General features: G+C 41.4%; 1 protein-coding gene across 3 annotated transcripts in view; it reads left to right on the top strand.

Moving 5' to 3' along the window:
* Nucleotides 1-22,482, top strand: part of UBAC2 (UBA domain containing 2) — a 186,071-nt gene that overhangs the window by 70,849 nt on the left and 92,740 nt on the right. The window lies entirely within an intron of this gene.

Here is a 22,482-nt window from a genome sequence, read left to right as displayed (position 1 = left end):
CATATAAACCCAGAAGCAGGAATGTAGGGTTATAGGATATATGAGTGTCTTAGTAAACTCATGCTGTCAAAGCTTGAGTGGCTTACACAGAAATTTATTTTCTCACAGTTTTGGAGGCTAGAAGTCCAAGATCAGAATGTTGGCATGGTCAAGTTCTGGTGAGGGCCTGATTTGCAGATGGCCACCCTCTTGATGTGTCCTTACATGGCTGAGAGAGCTCACTTTGGTCTCTCTTCCTCCTCTTGCAAGGGCACTAATCTCACTGTGGGGACCCCACCCTCATGACCACCCATGACCTAACCTAATTGCCTCCCAAAGGTCCTACCTCCAAATACCACCACATTGGGGGCTAATGCTTCAACATATGAATTTAGGGGTGGGAGACACAGTTTGGTGCACAGCATTGGGGGCTAGTGCTTCAACATATGAATTTAGGGGTGGGAGACACAGTTCAGTGCTCAGCAGTGTGTGTGTGTATGTGTGTGTGTGTGTGTGTGTGTGTGTGTACATTTTGAGTCTGTGTGTGTATCTGCTTTACTCTCTATTCTATTGGTCCATATGTCTATTCATGTGCTAGTATTTTTAACTATTTTGTTTTGTAGTATATATTGATATCTAGTAGAACAGGTTACTTTTTTTTTGGTTCATCTTTTTCAAGATTAACCTAACTACTCTTCCATATAAATTTTAGAGTAAGTTAATCAGTTATCTTTAAAAATTCAGCTGGAATTTGAGATAATAATATTTTCTTTTATCTCTTCTGTTAGTATATCTATTAATATATTTTATCACTTGAGGTTCATGTTTTCTAAAAATGTTGCTTTCCTACTTAGTAATATTGTTCAGTTTGTTTCTTTTTTGTTGTCACCGTGTTCTAAGGTTGCCTAGTGATTTTGGCCTCTGAACTCCTGTTTCCCTGAAAGGTGTTCTTTGGCAGAGTCAGTTAGGTTTAGAGGGGCAGTGAGCGCCCGGGATAGAGAACCCACAGCCACTGCAGGACCTTTGTGATCTACTCCTGTTTGGTGAGGTTCCAGAGGTGTCTTGGCTAGTGAGGGATTCACTTTTAAACTCTCAGAAATTAGCGGTATTGAGAATAAGCAGTTTCTTTATATGGTAATTTGCCTGTCCTGGGGGAAAGGAAAGATGTAGAGGAAGAAATGGGTAAGGAAATGCTATCTCTTGTCACCAATAGCTACCTTACAGTGTGGCTGTTGATGAATTTAGTGTTGATCTGATTATTAATAATTTGTGACAGTTTTGATGAGGTGCTTTAGAGTGATGAATCCAAACAGATTCATCCATTTAGGTTGTACGCTTGGTGTGGGCCCTGTCAATCAGGTAATCCCTGTATTTCTCTTCTTGAATTTTTCCTGAATTATTTTGATCACTTCCTCTTCCATTTTTCTCAGTTCTTTCTGGAAATCCTATTATCTAGAAGTTCAGTCTCCTGGACAGGTCCAGTTTTCATCTTTTTTTTTTTTTTTTCCTGCTTTCTTTCTCTTTGTGTTTTTGCTCTCCTTGCTGGGAGGTTTCCTGGGTTCTACCTTCCAATTATTCTAATTAATATTTTAAAATAAACTTTTATTGAGGTATAAATGTATGTATCTTGAGTCCAGAGCTCATAGACTTTTTACAAAGTGACACCTTCTAAGCACCATCCAGTTGAAGAACAGAATGTGACCAACTCCCTAAAAGGTCCACTTTTGCTGTCTTACAGTTACTCCTTCCTCCCAGAAGTCTGCACTGACTTTTAACACCCTGATCTAGTTTTGTGTGTTTTTAAACTTTAGATAATAGAAATGTGGACTCTTCTGTATCTTGCTTATTTTTTTCAGTATTCTGTTTAGTTTCACCTGTGTTGCTGTGTGTAGCTGTAGTTAATTTTTTTTTTTCGTTATTGGTATAGTATTTTGGTGATTGAATACCACCATTTATCCATTTTACTTTTTATTTTTTTCTTGAGATGGGGTCTTGCTCTGTTGCCCAGGCTGGAGTGCAGTGGCACGATCATGGCAGCCTGGACATCCTGGGCTCAAGCGGTTCTCCTGCCTCAGCCTCCCCAGTAGCTGAGACTACGGATGCACACCACCAGAACTGGCTAGTTTTTTTAAATTTTTAGTAGAGATAAGGTCTTGCTGTGTTGTCTAGGCTGGTCTTGAACTCATTAGCTCAAGTGATCCTCCTGCCTAGGCCCAAAGTGTTAAGATTACAGGCATGAGGCACATGCCTGGCCTCATAATGCTGTTAATGTTAATGGACATTGGGATTGTTTATAATTTGGGAATATTATAAATACTATTATTATGAATATCCTTTTTCCTTTTCTTTTCTTTTCTTTTTTTCTTTTCTTTTTTTTGAGACAGGGTTTCACTGTTACCCAGGCTGGAGTGTGGTGGCACGCAGTCGTGGTTCACTGTAGCCTCAACCACCTGGCCTCAGGTGATCCTCCCACCTCAGCCTCCCAAGTAGCTGGGATTACAGGTGTGCACCACCACTCCCAGCTAATTTTTGTATTCTTTGTAGAGATGAGATTTCTCCACGTTGCCCTGGCTGGTCTCAAAGTCCTGGGCTCAAGCAGTCCTCCCACCTCCACCTCCCAAAGTGTTGGGATTATAGGTGTGAACCACTGCACCCAGCTTGAATGTCTTTGAACATGTCTTCTGTTGCATATATGTATGGATTTCTGCTGGGTATGTACCTAGGAGTTGAAAGCGGAATCATAGTATATACGTATGTTTACATTTGGAAGATACTGCCAGTTTTCCTGTGGGTCAGGAATTTAAGGGCCATTGAGCTGGGTGATTCTGGCATAGAGTCTCCTATGTGGTTGTAGTCAGGATGTCAGGGACCACAGTCATCTTCAGGCTTTACTGGGATTGGAAGACTCATGGGGCTGTTGGCAGGAAGCCTCAGCTCCTCACGACAGAGCTGCCTCCTGACGTGGCAGCTATTACAGCTTCCCCAGGTGAGTGGTCCAAGAATATTGCAGTCCTTTTAATTTTGGTTATTCTAGCAGATGTGTGGTGATATATTTTTGTGATTTCAGTTCACATTTCCTTGATGACAAATGAGATTGAGTAAGTTTTCATTTATTGGTTTGTTGTTTTGGTTTTCTTAAAAATATTTATAACCTATTTTAAATTTTTATTGGCTCTTTATTTTTTGAATATTCATTTTTCCTGACATCCTGTTTTCATTTCGTGGATGCAATATTTTTTAGCCCTCTCATAATGAGGACAGTTTCTTCACCACCTGCCCCTTCCGACCACCCCCCAGGTTTTATTTCTCTACACAGTTTCTGTTTCTTCTGATTTCCTTTTTACCTCTTTGTTTTCTGCTTTTGATGTCAGGAGTTTTCCTTACATATCTCTAAGCCTTTGGTTATCTGTTTGGATTTAAGATCCAGCTTTTTAAAAGCTCATTGGAGTCTCAGGATGAGGTCCTGGATGACCATGAGCTCTGTTTTAGGGTCCTCTGGTGAGGATGTTTGGGAATGCCAGTGTCAGGATCTGTGCATTTGTTTCTTCCCTGCTCATCCCCAATGGGTTGGTCACATTCCCCAGATCATACTCTCCACTCTAATACCTGTAGGCTGTAAGCCTGGGAGTCTTAATATTTACTAATAAACCTTGACTTGAGTGTACAAATTTTGATTTTTAGTATTGTATTTGTACCATCAGTGGTGCCTGAGAGTCCCTCCAGTCTCAAGACCTTCCGTTTTACTGCTTCTAAATAATAAACCTCCTGTCATCTGACAAGATGGGGTGAGGCAGTGAGGGGTGTTTTCCAACGCTAACAAATAGTACTCCGGTTCTTCTGAGTGTCCAGCAGTTCAGTTCAGTTCTGACACTTTCTACCTGGAGTTAGTGTCAGATCCTACAAGTCAAAGAGCCCAGTCTCAGAAGACTGTCCCTACTTCAGATGGCAGTCACACGTTGCAGGACACCTGTTCTTCTGACTGGCCCGCTGTAACTTGGGGGTTCCCACAACCCTCCCCCCACCAGGTCTGATACATTTGCAGGAATGTCTCACAGAACTCAGGAACATACTTGACCTAACGTTTATTGGTTTATTATAAAGGATACAACTCAGGAACAGCCAAATGGAAGAGACGCATAGGGCAAGGTGCGAGGGTGGAGTGAGAGTGCATGGAGCTCTCATGCCATCTCTGGGCACCCCACCCTCTCAGCACCTCCATGTATTCACCAACCCAGAAGCTGTCTGAATGTCACTGCAGAAGAGTTTTTATAGGGCTCCATCTCCCACCACCCCGCTTCCTGGAGGTGCGTGGGTGGTGCTGAAAGTTCCACCCCTCTAGTCACTTGGTCAACCAACTCCATCTGAGGCTATCCAGGGGCTCTACCCTAAATAATCCATTAGGGTAAATTCAGATGTGGTTGGAAGGGGCTCATTATGAAGAAGAAAAGACACTTCTGTCACTTAGGTGATTCCAAAGGCTGTTTTGGGAGCCAAACACCAATACATTTTTGTAGAATACCACAGCCAGCCAGCAGGTGGGTAGAGTTTGGGTGGTGGCTGGGCAGTGCTCTGCCTGCCTCTTAGCACTTCTGGAAAACCCTGGCCCTGCAGCCTTTGGGAAGTCAAATGTTAATCAGGTTGCCTCTCAGATTTCACCACTGCTGGCTTAGTATTTGGCTTTCTCAGGTTTGCCAAGATAGCTACCCCTGTACAGTGTTGCTGTTTTCTAACTTAGAAAAATTTTTAGGATCATCTACTCTTCCTTATCTTTGTGGGCCTGTACCTTAAAAAAAATCCTTTTAATGTCACTTATGAGATTTTAGGAAAGAACAGAGGAGATAAATATGTGTGTTCAAACTACCGTCTTTAAGAGGCAATAGTAAGGCGGGGCACGGTGGCTCACGCCTATAATCAATCCCAGCACTTTGGGAGGCCGAGGCGGGTGGATCACGTGAGGTTAGGAGTTCGAGACCAGCCTGACTAACATGGAGAAATCCCGTCTCTACTAAAAATACAAAATTAGCCAGGCGTGGTGTCACATGCCTATAATTCCAGCTACTCAGGAGGCTGAGGCAGGAGAATTGCTTGAACCTGGGAGGCGGAGGTTGTGGTGAGCCGAGATCGCGCCATTGCACTCCAGCCTGGGCAACAAGAGCGAAACTATCTCAAAAATTAATAAATAAAATAAAAGACAATATTGGTTTTTAAAAAGGTGTGTGTTTTAAGAATACTTGCAGTCATGAAATCATTTTTTTCTGCTTTAATAGTTACCTCTACAATCATTCCATTATGAAGACCATTTTACATTGTGTCATCCTCAAGCATCACTTTCTTACTTGAAGTAAAATTGTCCTTGTAATCACTGTGCTCTATAGTCTCACTCTCTGGGCCTACTTACCGAGGCTCTGAGTATTTCAGGCAGTTTTGCCCCATCCCCTCTGTCACTACCCGCAAGCCTCAAATCCGGAGGTGGGTAGTGGTAAATGAGCAAGAGGGAACTTGCTTAGTCTCAGGATCCATCTATAGGAACATAATGTTCTTCTAATTTCTGCAGATACCCAGTTTCTGTAGGATAAATTTCCTCATGGTCTCCCGATAAAGGGGCCTTTCCTGCTGTTCTCGATGAGCAGATTAATGTAGGGCACAGGTCTCACCTTCTCCATGTTTTCCAGTTCTGCCTCTTGCATTGCACAGGATAAAGCTTTCCAGGACTGGGCACAGATAATTCAGGAAGCTAAGAAATAGCTGTAATGGTGCCAACATTATTCTGTGGATTAATTTGGTTATTTGGACCTATTTAAAATAATCCATTATAGGTATTTTATGTAACGTTTTTCTTTAATTTGTAGCCCTGTGTGTGGCTTTCGTTGGGGCTATGCTATTATTAATTATTACTACATTATTACTACATGTGGTAATAGAGTTGGTACCAGGCAGTGGTATTCACTGTCTCGGGCACATGAAGGGATTGCGCTGTCTGGAGTTGAGGGCCAGAGAATAGCAGCACACCTACAATCATCTGTGGTCATCTCGAATTGCAACCGTTGGAATATTTTTAAGGGAAGTGGGTATTGTGGGCAAAGTTAGCAATAAGTGACAGTTAGCTTTCTAAATTATTGTGTCTCTGCTTTGAATTTGGGCTAAATAGCCAACATGTTAATAGTCATCATAGTTTGAAAAATGATCAGTGTCTTTAAAAGTGAAAAAAAGTGATATTTCTCAACCTAAAGATAGGACTACCAGGATCTCCAAATTTGAAGAGATCACATGAACGTGTTAATAGATTAGATAAGTTGAATGAATAGATATTTTTAGATATCTTCTCTCCTTTAATTCCTATTTAAAAAATAAACTTTGTTGATAGGGTTATATCTGTTTTACTGCTAAGAAAACATTTTTAGAGAGACTAAGAAATCTGTCCCGAAACATATAACTCTGTTGAAATTTTAACCTACATCACTTGAATCTAAAACCACTGTGCCTCCAAGTCAAGATAAAGCAACAGAAACTGACAGGCTTATAGTTCCTCATGTTCCATCAGTTTGTGGAGAATTGTATTTCTGAGTATTGATTATAACAAATGTGTGTGAATGTTGACTTTCTTTCCTTCATGAGTTACTCAGTATTTATACTGAGAAAAGTAGACTTTAGTCTGCTCTTGTGTAGCCAAAGCCTTTGGATTTTGAACTGTTCTCTTTCTCCTTCCTTTTCCCACCTCCCTCTCGGCTTGCCACCTCCTTTTCTTACCCCTTTATCTCCCCTGCTTTTGCAGTGATCGCCACTCCTCTTCCCCTCCCAACAGTACCTACTGGTTTGGTTAGCCCTACCAGATATTTTAGTAAATAAATACTTAAATACTTGAATGTGATTGCACAGAGCAAAGTTGACTAATAAAAATATATCAAAATTTGTATTTATAATGAAGGATGTGAGAAAATAAATTGCCACCGTTCAAGGGTTTCAGGAGAAGCTTAAAGGTCACTTCTTGCAGAAGCTGTCTTTGACTACCCCCACCCTCAGACTAGGTCACAGTCTCTTGTGATATGCTTTCTTAGAACATTTTTCTTTCTTATAGTGTTCATCGCTATAGATAGTAAATAAAATGTAACAAATGATTTGCTATCTGCCACCTCCAGTAGAATACAGGCTTTCTATTCTGTGCAGGAGGAGACTGTGTTAGTTTGTCTCACTAATGATGCCTCGCTGCCTTAGTCTGTTCAGCCTACTCTAACAAAATGCCCTAGACTGCGTGACTTATAAACCACAGATATTTATTTCACACAGTACTGGAGGCTGAGAAGTCCAGGATCAAGGCACTGGCAGATTTGGTGTTTGGGGCTGTCTTTTCACAGTGTCCTCACATGGCAGAAAGTGGAGAGTTCGATGGGTTCCCTTTTATAAGGGCACTAATCCTGTTCACAAAGACTCCACCCTCGTGCCCTAATCACCTCTCAGAAGCCCCACCTCCTGAGACCATCACACTGAGGGTTAGGATTTTCACATATGAATTTGGAGACGACAGAAACATTCAGTTGATAGCACTTGGTTCGCGTAGTGGCTCCCACATAGTGGACACAACTGCGAGATGGATGGATTGATAGAGCAAATAGGTGAATGAAAAGTATTTCATCTTTTGATTTCATCTCCTTTTGTTTGGACTATTATCGTAGCCTCCTAACTGTTCTCCCTGCCACTATCTCAATGCCATCATCTGCACTGCCCCACTCCCCTAATTTTATCTACAAAGGAGATCTGGTCTTATTCCTTTACACCTTGAGAAATCTTCTATGGCTTCCTCCTGGTGTTTTATAAAGTTTAACTTGCTTGTGACACACCTCAGAGCTCCAGCGAATCTTCCCAGCCTCATTTTCTGTCATCCTTTGCTTGTACTCTGCATGTCACCTAAATTGCATTACTCACTACTGCCTGTCACGCATACATCATTTCAGATTTCTCTGGATTCATTTATTACGACAGCTGTGGTTACAACACCCTTTCTCCTCTTTGCTTGACAAACTTCTACCAAGAAAACAAGGAGAACTTTAAGTGTCTGCTTGGATAGCTCTGCTGCATGAAACCCTGCTCCAGCCAGGGTTGGAATTAACGTCTCCTTCCTTCCTGCGCCCAGTTAACTTTGTGCTTGTAAGTTACATCAAACATTCCTTGAGATTGTAAATATTTACCTAATTGACCACTCTCTCAACTGGATGCTTTTGAAAGAGCAGGATCTTACTCTCTCTTACAGCTCCCTCAGCATGGAGTAGTGAAGAGTGTTCTGTAATACCAAAGAGAAAGAAAACTGACTGGGCTCAGTCTGCCACGTGCTAGTTGCTTCAGTTATTTTTTTGCACTAAATTATTGTGTCTCTGCTAATGTCCTTTTTCCTTTCTTCCTTCCCTCCCTCCCTCCCTCCTTCCTTCCTTCTTTTTTTTTTTCTCTCTCTCAGTAAGCTACTTCAAATCTCTTAAGAGAAAAATATAGGCTGCGCGTGGTGACTCATGCCTGTAATCCCACCACTTTGGGAGGCCGAGGCAGACAGATCACTTGAGGTCAGGAGTTTGAGACCAGCATGACCAACATGGTGAAACTCCATCTCTGCTAAAAATGCAAAAATAAACCAGATGTGTTGGTGGGCACCTGTAATCCCAGCTACTTGGGAGGCTGAGGCAGGAGAACAGCTTGAACCCAGGAGGCAGAGGAGGTTGCGGTGAGATGAGATCACACCATTGTACTCCAGCCTGGGTGACAGAGAGACTCCATCTCAAAAAAAAAAAAGAAAAGTATAAAAGTTGGCCGGGCGCAGTGGCTCACGCCTGTAATCCCAGCACTTTGGGAGGCCGAGGCGGGCGGATCACGAGGTCAGGAGATCGAGACCATCCTGGCTAACACGGTGAAACCCCGTCTCTACTAAAAATACAAAAAAAAACTAGCCAGGCGTGGTGGCAGCTGTAGTCCCAGCTACTCGGGAGGCTGAGGCAGGAGAATGGCGTGAACCCGGGAGGCGGAGCTTGCAGTGAGCTGAGATCACGCCACTGCACTCTAGCCTGGGCGACACAGTGAGACTCCGTCTCAAAAAAAAAAAGAAAAGTATAAAAGTTGAATTTCACATTTGGGTTCAGTGATTTTTTTTTTTTTTTTTTAAGGATTGAAATGTGGACTTACAAAATCATTTCCCCATCTTACCTAAAGAGAAGCATATAATCCTTTCATTCTTATATTCACAAGATATGCCCTTTCTTGACCAAAAAGTTCTCACACTTTTGGGCTCAGTTCAGTATTTGGGTGTTGGATACTATGTGTCCAGCATTGTACTTGGCACTACGTCACCTTGGCAGTCAGCAAGCACACGCCAGGCTCATCCTAGACACTCTGCAGGTGGGCCCATTGATGTGCCACTTTCCCTCCTCAGAACAGCCCTGGAAGGTGAGAACTCGCATCTCCTTTGAGGAAACAGGCTCAGAAACCTTCAGTGCTATTTTGCTATTTTCTATAAATTGATAAAAGAAAAATCATGATGTTAGAAGATACATAACAAGACGAAGAGGCTTTTCTTGTCTCACTTATGTCTTGACATTGCCTGAGGACTGATTAGGAACTGAGATTGCCAATCATTTTAACAAGATTTTAGTAATGTTTGAAGATCTGTGCCTTCTGAATCAAAGTGGCATGCAGAGGTACTTACTTATGGAATTGCTGGCTAATTGTGAAAGGAGACTCAGGCTTTTAACACTGCAGGAATTTCAAAAGTGACAGTCTCAGGGGCCAGAGTCTTACCAGGGAACAGACCTAATGTATCCAGTTTAAAAGGGCCCGTAAGCTGTTGCCAGAAGGCTACGTGAAGCCACATGATCAGTGATTTTGTATTGAACATGAAGGGCAGTGGCATCATTGACCTAAGCTAGAGTTTTCTCACCCTCAGCACTTTTGATATTTTAGTTGCATAACCCTTTGTGGTGGGGGCGGTCCCGTGCACTGCAGGGTGGCTGGCAGCATCACTGGCCTCCACCCAGTACGTGCTGGTAGCAAAACCTCCTTCCTCCAGTCTTACCCCAGTCATGACAACTGAAAATGTCTCCAGATAATGCCAAATGACACTTGGAGGGCAAAGTCACCCATGATGGAGGGTCATGACATGCATGGTGCTGGGTGGTAGATAGAACCTTGGAAAGAATTAGCCCACACCCTTGAGGAGCTGATGACCTGTGAAGCTTGTTGAGACCTTTTGACTAGGTAGAATATTTCTAGTAGTTGACTGAAATAGCTTTGGTTGAGGCTATTAGTAAAAATTTGTTTTAAAGAGGTTTAACATCTGTTTTCATTTCTGCTTTTCTGAGTTGCTTTGCTGCTCAATTCCTTTATTTTAGCTGTGTTCCTCTTGGGACTTCAGACATTTGAGTGTGTCAAAATTTCCAGTCTGATAGGAAATATGTTTTGTTCAAAAAGAAACAAAGATATTAATAACTGTTAGGCTAGAATGATGGAAGTTTAACGCAGGTTAAGTCAGACTCGGGTGACAGACAGCAAAGGAGATACTTTAATAGTGAAGGGAACTTGTAGTCTGGTTGTATTCAAGATTCACTTCCTGTTCTTGTTTATCGTTGGAAAGTTGCACCTTGTGAAAGATTTTAGATTTAGATCATTGTGTTGTTCTAAGAAAAAAAATTCAAAATGCTAACCATGTCTTGGTAACCATAGCAAAATATACAACGCACAAAAATAATCTCATACCTATCTTAGGGTTGGATTTTTTGGTACATGTTATGTGAGTTCTGAAATATCTAATGTGCTTGAAATCTAATGTGCTTTTGTTACCTGAACTCAAGGAAAAAGGCTTTGTCAGTTACAAGAGAATAGGCATCTCTGTTTTGGCTGGATTGTTAGATGAAGTAATAGAATGAATTCTGGCTGATTCAGCAGAAAGGGAATTTATGAAAGTAGCTCAGAGAATATTTGGGAAGGCAAATAATCAGTCTTGGGTACACCAGAGCTAGAATCAACACTTTACAGTTCTCCTATCTCCTAAAATTGTTTTGTTTGCTTACTTAATGTTTAATATTGGCTTCTAGGATGTAGGATTCAGACAGCAACTTGGTCTGTGTGGTTTTCACTTGTTATTCCAGTCTGAATAACAGCTGGTTCATAGAGGCACTTGATAATTATTTGCTGTATAAATAAATGACAATACCAAGGATAGATTTGTTAATATTAGTGACAATATGAAGAAAAAATATGGAGTAACATTATGAAATGTTTTTTTTGTTTGTTTGTTTTTGAGACGGAGTCTCGCCCTGTTGCCCAGACTGGAGTGCAGTGGCGCGATCTCAGCTCACTGCAAGCTCCGCCTCCCAGGTTCACGCCATTCTCCTGCCTCAGCCTCCCGAGTAGCTGGGACCACAGGCGCCGCCACCACGCCTGGCTAGTTTTTTGTATTTTTAGTAGAGACGGGGTTTCACCATGTTAGCCAGGATGGTCTCGATCTCCTGACCTCCTGATCCGCCCGTCTCGGCCTCTCAAAGTGCTGAGATTACAGGCTTGAACCACCGCGCCAGGCCGAAATGTTAACGTTACACATTCCATTTGGAGATTTTTTTTGACAGCAGGATTTACCCTTTCTCTTAAGAAATCTTAATAAATTTGTATTGAACAATTTTGTACCATAGAACCTTGTTTGACGTATGTTCCTGATTTAAATGAATAACCACAAGCAGAATTGCAAGAGTAGATGTTGGTATTGCTGTGTTCTACATGAGAAAGCTGAGGGTCTGAGGATTGAGTCACTAAGTGATGGCTACTTAAGTGGCAAGCCTGGATGGAAACTCAAGCCCATCTGAATTGTAGCTCAGACATTTCCTTAATGCCTTAATGCCACTTTTTTTTTTCTTTTTGAGACTGAGTCTCGCTCTTTTGCCCAGACTGGAGTGCAGTGGCGCAATCTCGGCTCACTGCAGCCTCTGCTCCCAGGTTCAAGCGGTTCTCCTGCCTCAGCCTCCTGAGTAGCTGGGATTACAGGTGTGCACAACTACGCCCAGCTAATTTTTGTATTTTTAGTAGAGACGGTGTTTCACCATGTTGGTCAGTCTGGTCCAAACTCCTGACCTCGTAATCTGCCCTCTTTGGCCTCCCAAAGTGCTGGGATAACAAGCGTGAGCCACCATGCCTGGCCAATGCCACTTTATTTTTTAAGGTAAAACAGTCTAGTTAATGGTCATCTAGTCACTATAGCAGGAAGCATCTTGAGCGTATAAACTTGCCAAACTGAGGCTGTGTATTTCAACTGCAGCAATGTAAATGTCCAGAGACAACTTATATGATTGTATTCAGACTTTGTTGCTAAAATTAGAAGTACAAATAAACACACAATGCAAAGAAAAAAAAAGTTCCAATTGGGGGAAAGTGCCCCCACGAATGGGGTCTGAAGAAGCACTATATGACACTCCAGTTATTTAGCTATTACTTTTATTTTCATTTAATTAGACTGAAGAAACTGCTGTTTCTCTTCAGTAGCTACCAAGTGCTGCCACTTATGTTTTATACTTTTTGAAAATTTTTAAATAGTTCTGGTTTATAGAAAAGTTGCCAGGATAGAACAAAGAACTCCCGTATACCCTAAAAGCAGATGCCCCCATTATTGACATTTTCCGCATTTGCTGTTATCATTTTCTCTCCACATACATGGTGTTTTTTCTGAATCATTTGAAAGCAAGTCGTAGACATAATGTCCTTTTGACTCCAAAATACCATGAGTATGTATTACTTTATTCACCTCTGGCAAGTGTCGTAATAATGTCCTTTATGGCAAAAAGGAAAAACAAAATTCTGGCCCATGGTCCAGTTCAGTATTACGTGTTGCATTTCATTGGTACATTCCCTTACTGTTTAATCCGGACTGTTCCTCAGTCTGTCTTGGGCAACCTTGGTATTTTTGAAGACTATAAGCCAGGACTTACAGAAGATGATACATATTCTAAGGCTGTGGGAAAATTAAAGCTTGTGAGGGTGAAGCAGTAGATGAAAATAATGTGTAGTTTTCATATTTCTCTTGGAATAACATTTTGTAACTTTTTCATGAAAAATTTCAGTGAAACAAGCAGAGAGAATAAAATGAGCCCTATTACCCAGATTTAGTAATTAAGGTTTTTGTTGTCCTCTTTCCATTCCCTGGCATTTTTAGTTCAAGTATTTTGAAGCAATTTCCAGACATCGTAAGCTCTAAAATGGCATTTCTTACATACCTATAATGTTACCTAACAAAATTATTCATAATTCTGTAATACTATTTACTACTGAAACTACTGTTTCCACATTTATCCTGTTAGCTTGGAAATGCCCTTTTACATTTGCTTTTGCATTCGATTGTGGTGTATCTTAAGTAGCAGCTGCTGCTCCTCTGGCCTCCTCCTCCTCCTCCTCCTCCCTTTGGTAGAGTATTTTTGCACTTTATTAGAATGGTATGGTGGGTATACTAGATTAACTGACTCATTATCTTATTTATTATTACCTTTTTTCTTTTTTTTTTTTTTTAAGAGACAAGTGTCTTGCTCTGTCACCCAGGCTGGAGTGCAGTGGTGCGATTGTAGCTCACTGTGACCTCGAACTTCTGGGCTCAAGGGATCGTCCTGCCTTAGCCTCCTCAGTAGCTAGGACTACAGGCATACACCACCACGCCCAGCTAATTTTTAGTTTTTTATAGAGACAACGTCTCGTTATGTTGCCCAGGCTGGTCTCAAACTCCTGGCCTCAAGCGATCCTCCTGCCTTGGCCTCCCAAAGTGTTGGGATTATAGGCATGAGCCACCACGCCCGACCAGCTGGCTCATGATCTGTTCCAGGGTTCTCCTGTTGTACTTCCCATAAAGCAGAGGTTGGAAAGCTGAATGTTCTATTTCTTAAACTCCCTTGCCTGGAGTTCTGGATGTGATTTAGGTTCCATTATTCAGAAAAACGTGTGGCTTTTGAACTCAGTATGAGCCAAGGCATATGAGTTAGCCATTTTCCTGGTGCAATTCTACACATCCAACGGGGTGCCAGAGTTCACAGTTCAACCCCCTGAAACTCCCTGATCCCTAGACTCTGCCGAAGTGGTTTGACCTTGGAGCTCACAGTTAATGTAATTAACTTTCGTCGTTTCCCAGACGCTTCAGTGTGTCAGAGGAAACAGTTCTCCTGGTAGACCAGTCCTTATGTGTTCCAGGAATCTATTCCTGGAGGCACTGGATCTGCCCTTCTAGCCTTTTCAACAATTGTGTAAGCACCGAATTCTGTGTACTAAATCTGCTGCCCAAAATAGCTGAGGAGGTTTCTATTATCTATAGCTGAACCTTGGCTGACAGAACTGCTAATCAAAAGAATGTAACATATATTTTACTTCAAATGTATATATACAAAACAACGTACCTGGATCTGAAACATTTAGATTTGGACTGGGACGTAGTTCTTCCTTGTGGTCCTTTGTGTTAGGAGATCGCGTTCCTCAAAGAACATTGTGTGTGTGTTTATGAAGCGTTGCTGATCTTTTCATATGGCTTTCTGGTATAACCTGTTCTTTGCTGGTGACTTTGTTACCACCAGCCGTCTCTTATTAGGACTTTTTTTTTTTTTCATTTTTATTTATTTTTAATTTTTTTTCCCACTTTTAGGGTCAGGGGAGTACATATGCAAGTTTATTACATGGGTAAATTGTGTATCACTCAGGCTTGGGTTACAAATGAGCCCATCACCCAGGTAGTGAGCATAGTACCCCATATATAGCTTTTCAACCTCCATCACCCCACACTTCCCCCGCAAGGAGTCCCCAGTGTCTGTTCCGTTGTTCCTGTCTTTGTGTCCATGTGTATTCAGTGTTTAGCTCCCACTTACACATACAAACATGCAGAATTTAGTTTGCTCTTGCCATGTTAGTATTAGGACTTCTTGAAGGTGTGCTGAGACTTCCTTCACATGTGATCTTAGAATGTGGCCAGTGCGCGTCCCATTCTCCTATGATTTGGATTGCTGTGCTTAACTGATTGGAGATGGAGACTGGTAACTATGTCTCTCTCAATTCTTTCTGAATCCGTCCCTGAATTTCTCCTCTACGCTCTGATGTAACAAGAGTAAGGGCATGTGTTAGAGAACAGTCTTACCATTTTTAGAAATATATTACAGAAATTTTCAAATATACATAGATACAGAGAGAATGGTATAATGACTACCATGTACACATCACCTTTTAATCATTTTTTTCAACACACAAACTTCAAATAATTTGACAACTGGATCCCTAGTGGGACACTGGTTTCCGTTTTTCATTTTACCATGTGGTTCCTAAATTCTGCATGGTGGTGGCCTCCAGTGTCCCTCAACCCTGCCCCTGCCTCAGATTTGCCAGTATCTCTACGGGCCTCTCCAGAGGCCTGAGTGTCGGGTGCAGGCACAGGCAGGTACCAGGTTTCAGGTAGAGCCCATGAGAGATTGTTGGGATTGAAAACCAGGACTGCCTTGATTTCTTGTCACATGGGTGTCAGGCCTGTGGGTCTGTTTTGGTAATGTCTTCCTCTTAAGTGCTGTGTTTTGTTTTGTTTTTTTTTTTTAATTTTGAGACAGGGTCTCACTGTCATCCAGGCTGAAGTGCAGTGGCACGATCATGGCTAACTGCAGCCTTGACTTCCTGAGCTCAGGTGATTCTCCCACCCCAGCCTCAATTCTTTCTGAATCCGTCCTGAATTTCTGCCTCCACCCCACGATGTAACAAGAGTAAGGAAAAATATTTCTTTTTTTTTTTTTTCGTAGAGACGAGGTTTCACCACGTTGCCCTGGCTGATCTCCAACTCCTGGGCTCAAGTGAGCCTCCTGTCTCAGCCTCCCAAAGTGCTGGGATTATAGGCATGAGCCACCATGCACAGCCTTAACTGCTGTTCTTTTAACAAACCAATAATGTTCAACTTTCGGACCTTCTCCTTGCCCTGGCTCCCTTACTGGGGAAAATAATAAGCAATAATACATGAAATGGCACTTGCGTATACTTTCATTACTCTCTTGAACATATGATACATGATATGCTAAAACATACTGTTTGCATTTATTTTTATAGGCTAATATAGGCAGTAACCTTATATATTTTTACTATGTAGCCCCTGCCAAAAATTTGATATTTCATGTCAGGACTTGATGGGAAAATTGTGAAACTGCTTCCCTCAAGCAATAAGAATGTATCAAAATGTTACTTTTTTTAGATTAGGTCTCAAACCTTTTGTAGCCTCTGTGTAGTTTCATTCTGACACACTTTTTTCTTCTCCAAATCAGCCTGGGAAAAGTCATTCTTACACAGAAACCAGAAATAAATGTTTTAACACTCTGAGAAAATGGATGAAAGCCAATCAGAAAAGCACTTGAGTTCTTGTTTTGGATCAGTTGCGGTAGATGCCATGTGGGGCAGAAAGTAACGTGGCCCCTGCTCTGGAGTGGTTTTCAGTTGAGTGGACAGGATATCTAAGAGCATTACTAACTACGAGAAGCAACACAGTTAGCATGCAGATAGAGAACAGCTTTGAGAACAGCTTTGTAATGTTTGAGGAAGATGAACCCTTGAAACAAAAAGGAAATAATATATTGTATTGCCCTCTTAAACAGCTTCTTCTTTCTAACAACAACAGTATTGCCAGGATTTCTCTCAGTTGGGGTATGCATTATCAGAGATAAAGTAGGATAGCAGTCATATGCTGCTTTTTTTACATGTGGAAGGAAACGGAAAAGCTAGTGGTGCTCCTCTTATACTCTCAACAGAAAAGTTTCTTTTTGGAAAATAAATCCTGACTGATTTAAATGTCATTCTAGTTTCTAATTTAATATATTTTCCATGATTAACATTTTAGTACCAAGCAAGTATTAGTTATCTGTTGCTGCCTCACAAATTATGACATGCAATAATATCAACCTCTTATTCACCATATTTTAAAACTACAAGTCATATAGTCTCCTCAGCTAATATTTGATGACCTATAGTCAACATATATTTTGGAGCACTGTCTATGTTCAGGGTGTCATGCCCAGTGCTATCCAGAATAGAAAGAAGGAAAAGCTAGTGTCTCTTCCCCAGTGGAGTTTATGTTTCATTTTAGGGATACAAGAACATTGCACGTGAAGTAATAGACCACAGACTGTATGATGGCTGGCAAAGAGCTTGCCTATTATCTAACACTTACTTCACTGACAAAACAGTTGAAGTCTAGAAAGGCTCAAAGACTGGACAAAGTGGGATGGAGCTGGGTTGGAGTCAGACGGAACCAGGCCACCAATCTCCAGGCCAGTGTGTTTTTTCTTCCTTTGTTGTAAAATCTAAATTAAAGCTATGTGGCATATACTCTAAAAGCCAGATAAGTTGAGGAAAGGAAGATGGATGGCTTTGAGTAGTCAAAGAAGGATTAAGGGAGGCGGTGTGATTTGGATGTAAGTGTAAACAAGAAGGGGAGGAAGCAGAAGAATCCCACCAGTGAGAACCAAACATTTTATCCACAGGACAGAGACAAAACCAACCAGATGAACTTGAAAGGCTCATATTGGGCAATGGAGAGAAATTAGGTTGGAGGGAGTTGAAAGTGTAGGAGAGGAACTTGGACTTGATGTGGTAGATCATGGGGAACTATTCTCAATCCCTGAGCCTGAAATGACACAATGAAAGTGGAATTAAGGAAGATTATTTACCAGAAGAACTGGATAGTGTCTGCATTTTTCTTTTCTTACACTCCGTGTATTGGTCTTTTTTTTTTTTCTCATTCCAAGTAGGTGAAACACTGTATTAATCAGAACAGGTTAGCTTATGTTGCAGCCACGAAATAACCCTGAAATCACAGTGGCTTAATCCATAGTGTGTTTCTTGTTTGCACCACTTGTCTAATACAGTTGGGTGGGTCATGGGGTGGGAGTTCTCACTTACTCATTCAGGGACCCAGGCTGACAAAGGTGCCACCATCTAGAACATTGCCGGATGCTGTGGCAGAGGAGAATGCCGCTCCCTCACACTTCAGGCTGGAAGTGACACACGCCTCTTTTGCCCCCAGCCCATTAGTCAGAGGTAGTCACATGCTCTTCCTCCCCACCCTCAAGGAACTTGAGGCTATTTGTTGAGCAGTGTGTGTCTCTTTCAAGGCTTTCTGAGGACCTGGAACATACACGTTTCTTTGTTTAAGAGAGAAAATATGATGATGAAGAGTGCAGACCCTGGAGCCAGACCCCAGAGTGTAGAGCCTGGCTGCCCCGCTTGCTGTGACCTTGGGCAAGTTACTCAGCCTCTGTAGCATAGTTTCATCATCTGGAAAGTGCGACTGGTAATAGAACAAGCCTCACAGCATTCTTGTGAGATGTAAATGAGCACTTTATATATGTAAAGTGCTTAAAGCACTATGCTATAGAATTGTTAGCAAGTATTTATTATTGTTGTTAGTCATCATTTAATCTGCTGGCTTCTGGTACAGCATCCTAAAGAAAGGCTAAAATTTCTGACTCTCATCAAGAGGCCTGGGGGAAAGAGGTTGTAATTAGGTGTGCCATGGCCAGTGTCTGGACTAGGATGATGATAGTGGGCAAAGAAAAAGATAGGCAAGGCTGGGCGCGGTGGCTTACGCTTGTAATCCCAGCACTTTGGGATATATCACTTGAGGTCAGGAGTTCGAGACCAGCCTGGCCAACATGGTGAAACTCATCTCCACTAAAAATACAAAAATTAACTGGGTGCGGTGGTGGGCATGTAATACCAGCTACTCGGGAGGCTGAGGCAGGTGAATCATTTTGAACCCAGGAGGTGGAGGTTGCAGTGAGCCAAGATTGCACCACTGCACTCCAGCCTGGGTGACAGCAAGACACCATCTCACCAAAAAAAAAAAAAAAAAAATAGAGAAAAAGAAAAGATAGGCAAGAGTGCGTGTAAGAGGAGAGCACCCAGGTAGGGATTTGTTCACCACCTGAATCCCATGGTTGAGACAAAAGTATCAGGTGTGGGTGACAGAGAATGCAGGTAGAGTTTGCAGAGAAATTCAGGGGCTTGAGGGGAAATCTGAATTCAGATGTGGTGGTGGGGAGATGTCCAAGGCCCTGGGGGAAATAGGAAAGGGAGGAATGGAGCTCAGGCTACAGGGTGGAACCTCTTACTAAGCAAGTTTCAGTAAGTGGTGGCGTGAATGCTCCAAGTCAGGCCACGGGTTCGGGGGCCGGAGTGTGGGATTAAACCGGCTCTGCCACACCATGTGACCTTGTTGCTGTAGTTTCCTCATCAGCAAGATGGGGATGATACTCATACCATGTCTTAAGGTAGTGAGGATTAAATAAGATGATGCCCGTAGAGGACTTGGAAAGTGGCATGTAGTCAGTGATCAGCAAGGTCTTAATCGAATAGAAATTTGGGGGCTGTCTTTTAAGCAACCCACTTTTCTGAGTTTAATGAAAACCTTCCATTGGCAGCAGTTCTGATAAGTACTCATGTAGTCCTCCCTGGGTTCAAAATAATGGCCTTGTCACCAGGTCACTTGTAATCCACATGCTTTTCATTTTCTCATTCTTCACCCAAATAGTCAGTGAGTGAATATCTTTTAGCTATGAAGAGAGTAAGAAATTACAGTGGGCTGAAAAGTAACTAAAATAGACCATTTTAAGGGCTAATTTAAGATCAGTGCTTCCCCTTCTAAAATCACATGCCACCTTGTACTCATTGGTAGGAGCCACTGACTGCCCTTGCCTCTTGAAATATAAAATTATTTCTGTATTTAGTTTTAAATTCACTTGTTGGCTAATTAGCGCTCTCCTTTAATGTGTCTAATGTAAATTACAGGCTCTTCAAGGGCACGTGCTCTATATTGTGTAACTGCCTTCAGTTACACACGTGCTCTACATATGTAATTGAACATTTGGGTTATTTCTTTTCATTGAGAATTAAGAACTTCACAGATATTTCAGTAGGCTTTAGAATTTTGTTAGTAATAGTACAAAACATACGTTGTCAATTAAATAGATATTTGAGGACCTTCAGTGTACCAGGTTCTATGGCAGTGCTGTGTATATAAGAGAAGAGGCACTTGCCCTTACCGAGCCCACAGCTTAGCCAAGTTTATAATCTATACCTATTGTTGGGTTATTTGTCTTATTTAAGGATTATGCAGTTTGCTAGCATGTAATAAAGCAATTGAGGCAATTGAGGCTTCTAACACCTTTTCAGGGGCCACATGATTGAGTTGTCTTCTTTATGGCTAGGATATGGAATTGGGGTTACATTCCTTTTTTTTTTTTTTTTTTTTGAGATAGCATCTTGCGCTGTCGCCCAGGCTGGAGTGCAGTGGTGTGATCTCTGCTCACTGCACACTCTGCCTTCCGGGTTCACGCCATTCTCCCACCTCAGCCTCCTGAGTAGCTGGGACTACAGGTGCCCGCCAGCACGCCCAGCTAATTTTTTTTTTTTTTTGGTATTTTTAGTAGAGATGGGGTTTCACCATGTTAGCCAGGATGGTCTTGATCTCCTGACCTCGTGATCCACCTGCATCGGCCTCCCAAAATGCTGGGATTACAGGCGTGAGCCACCGCGCCTGGCTGGGGTTACATTCCTAATGCTGCCTTTAATTTATCAGGGTGCCTCTTCTGAAGTTAAGTTTCTTTATAAAGTCTGGGTGACACTGTTTGCTCAACCTGTTTCACAGGATTGTAGAAAGGAAGATGTTATATAATGTATGGACTGTTTTATAAATTATTGAGCTCTTCACATATACATGATGCCATTTCTAGTATCTGACACTGTTCTATATATACTATCCTCTTGCTGAATAGTCAGTGCATTTATTTACACTGATCCAAACTAAATAGCTTTGAGGGTTTTTTTTTAATGTGGTCAACTGCCATAATAACTATCCATTTTCCCAGATTAGTTTTTCTAGCTCACAATTATTATTTAAAATTGTTAATAATATATCACCCAATTCATGTAGAAAATACTTACAGGGCTGTGGTTTTCAAACAATATGTTATATAATAAAGTCATGTTCTATAACAGAATATAACAGTTATACAGCCCTGCTATGTTCTCCAAGTTGACTTGCTGGTTAGGGGAATGCCCCAGAAATAAATGTAAAGCTAACTAATAACAAGACAGTGAGAGGATGCCCACAGCCATGTATGAACAGTGGCTTGGTGAGTAGAATGGGCAGCCTTTAAGGGGAGTGATTAGCTGAGTAACTACAGACTTATAAGAAAACATTAATTGGAGATAGGATTAGAGTTTACCTTTTTGGCAGTATGGTTGCTGATGACTGGATAAAATCATTTATATAGATTTGTGGTATAGTGGAGGGAGGAAGAGGCAAAAAACTGAACAGATAAAATAATGTTATTCTGTTGTCAAATGTCATAGGTATTTACTCTCTTGTTTGCAGGATCCTAAGAATTGACTCCATTAGCCCAGAGAGGACTCTTGCCTACCCTAAGAGAGCGCGTTGGCTCATACATCCCAGAAAGTGTCTCTACTCCAGTGTAGTCACAGAACCAGGGCACCACAGAGAAGCTCTGAAATGGAGGAAGCTTTCTTTTTGGTTTTCCTTTAGTAGTCTTCACAATGCTTCCTCTTTAGAGATCCAACTCAGATGACTATCTAAGTGCCAGCTTACATACAATTTGTTGTTTTGCCCTTTCTTTTCCTTCACTTGGGAAAGTTTAGAGGTGGAGTGAAGGAAAAGCACTAAGATTTGGGCTTTCATCCATGTTGTCTCACCTGTCTACATAAGATGTTACAAAGACCAATGCCTATTTTTGACAATGGCTTTAAAGTCAGGTGGCTCTTTGTGAAATAAATGTAATGCAAATCTGAATATATTAGTAAATGATGTTGAATCAACCATTAAGATTAATTTTCTTACAGAGAAAAAGTTGAAAATGAGTAAGGCAAGAACTTTAAATAAAATATTTTCAGGATAAAAAGTCCAATTAAAAATTTAAAGTGTAACAGAGTGAGACCCCCTTTCTGAAAAAAATTTTTAAAGTACGACTCAGAATTAACGTTTTCTTTATCTACCATTATAAAAATTGGTGTCATTGCCAACAGAGAATACTGTATTGGGGTAGTTTTGGGGATAAAACAAATTTGAACTGGCAGACCAGTTGACTACTTGGAAAGGTCCTGGTACTCCTACTAAGGTACTTATTTTAGCAAGTATATAATATTGTAAAGAATCCTAAGATGCTTAATTTTGTAAGTTTGCATTTTACTCTCTATCATATTTAAGCAAGCAGCAACTATATTTTCCACTGCTTATCATGCACCACTCTTCTCCTACTTGATAACTCAAACCACTGAAATACAGATGTAGGATACTAACAGCTTGGGGGAAGAAAAGAGAAATGATCCCCTAGCGATCCCAAGAAAACCAATCATATATGCATGTTTTTTATTCCCAAGATGAATTTAGCAAGTAGACCCTCCTCCCAATGGGCACCTCCACATAAAGTCTTTTTCATATTGCTAAGCAGAGGCCCTTAAAAACTATGCTGGCAGCTC

The sequence above is a fragment of the Mandrillus leucophaeus genome, unplaced genomic scaffold (assembly GCF_000951045.1).
Source record: "Mandrillus leucophaeus isolate KB7577 unplaced genomic scaffold, Mleu.le_1.0 Scaffold434, whole genome shotgun sequence".
In the NCBI taxonomy this organism is placed as follows: Eukaryota; Metazoa; Chordata; class Mammalia; order Primates; family Cercopithecidae; genus Mandrillus; species Mandrillus leucophaeus.
The sequence above is the reverse complement of the archived record's forward strand: the minus strand, read 5'-3'. Positions and strand labels throughout refer to the sequence as shown.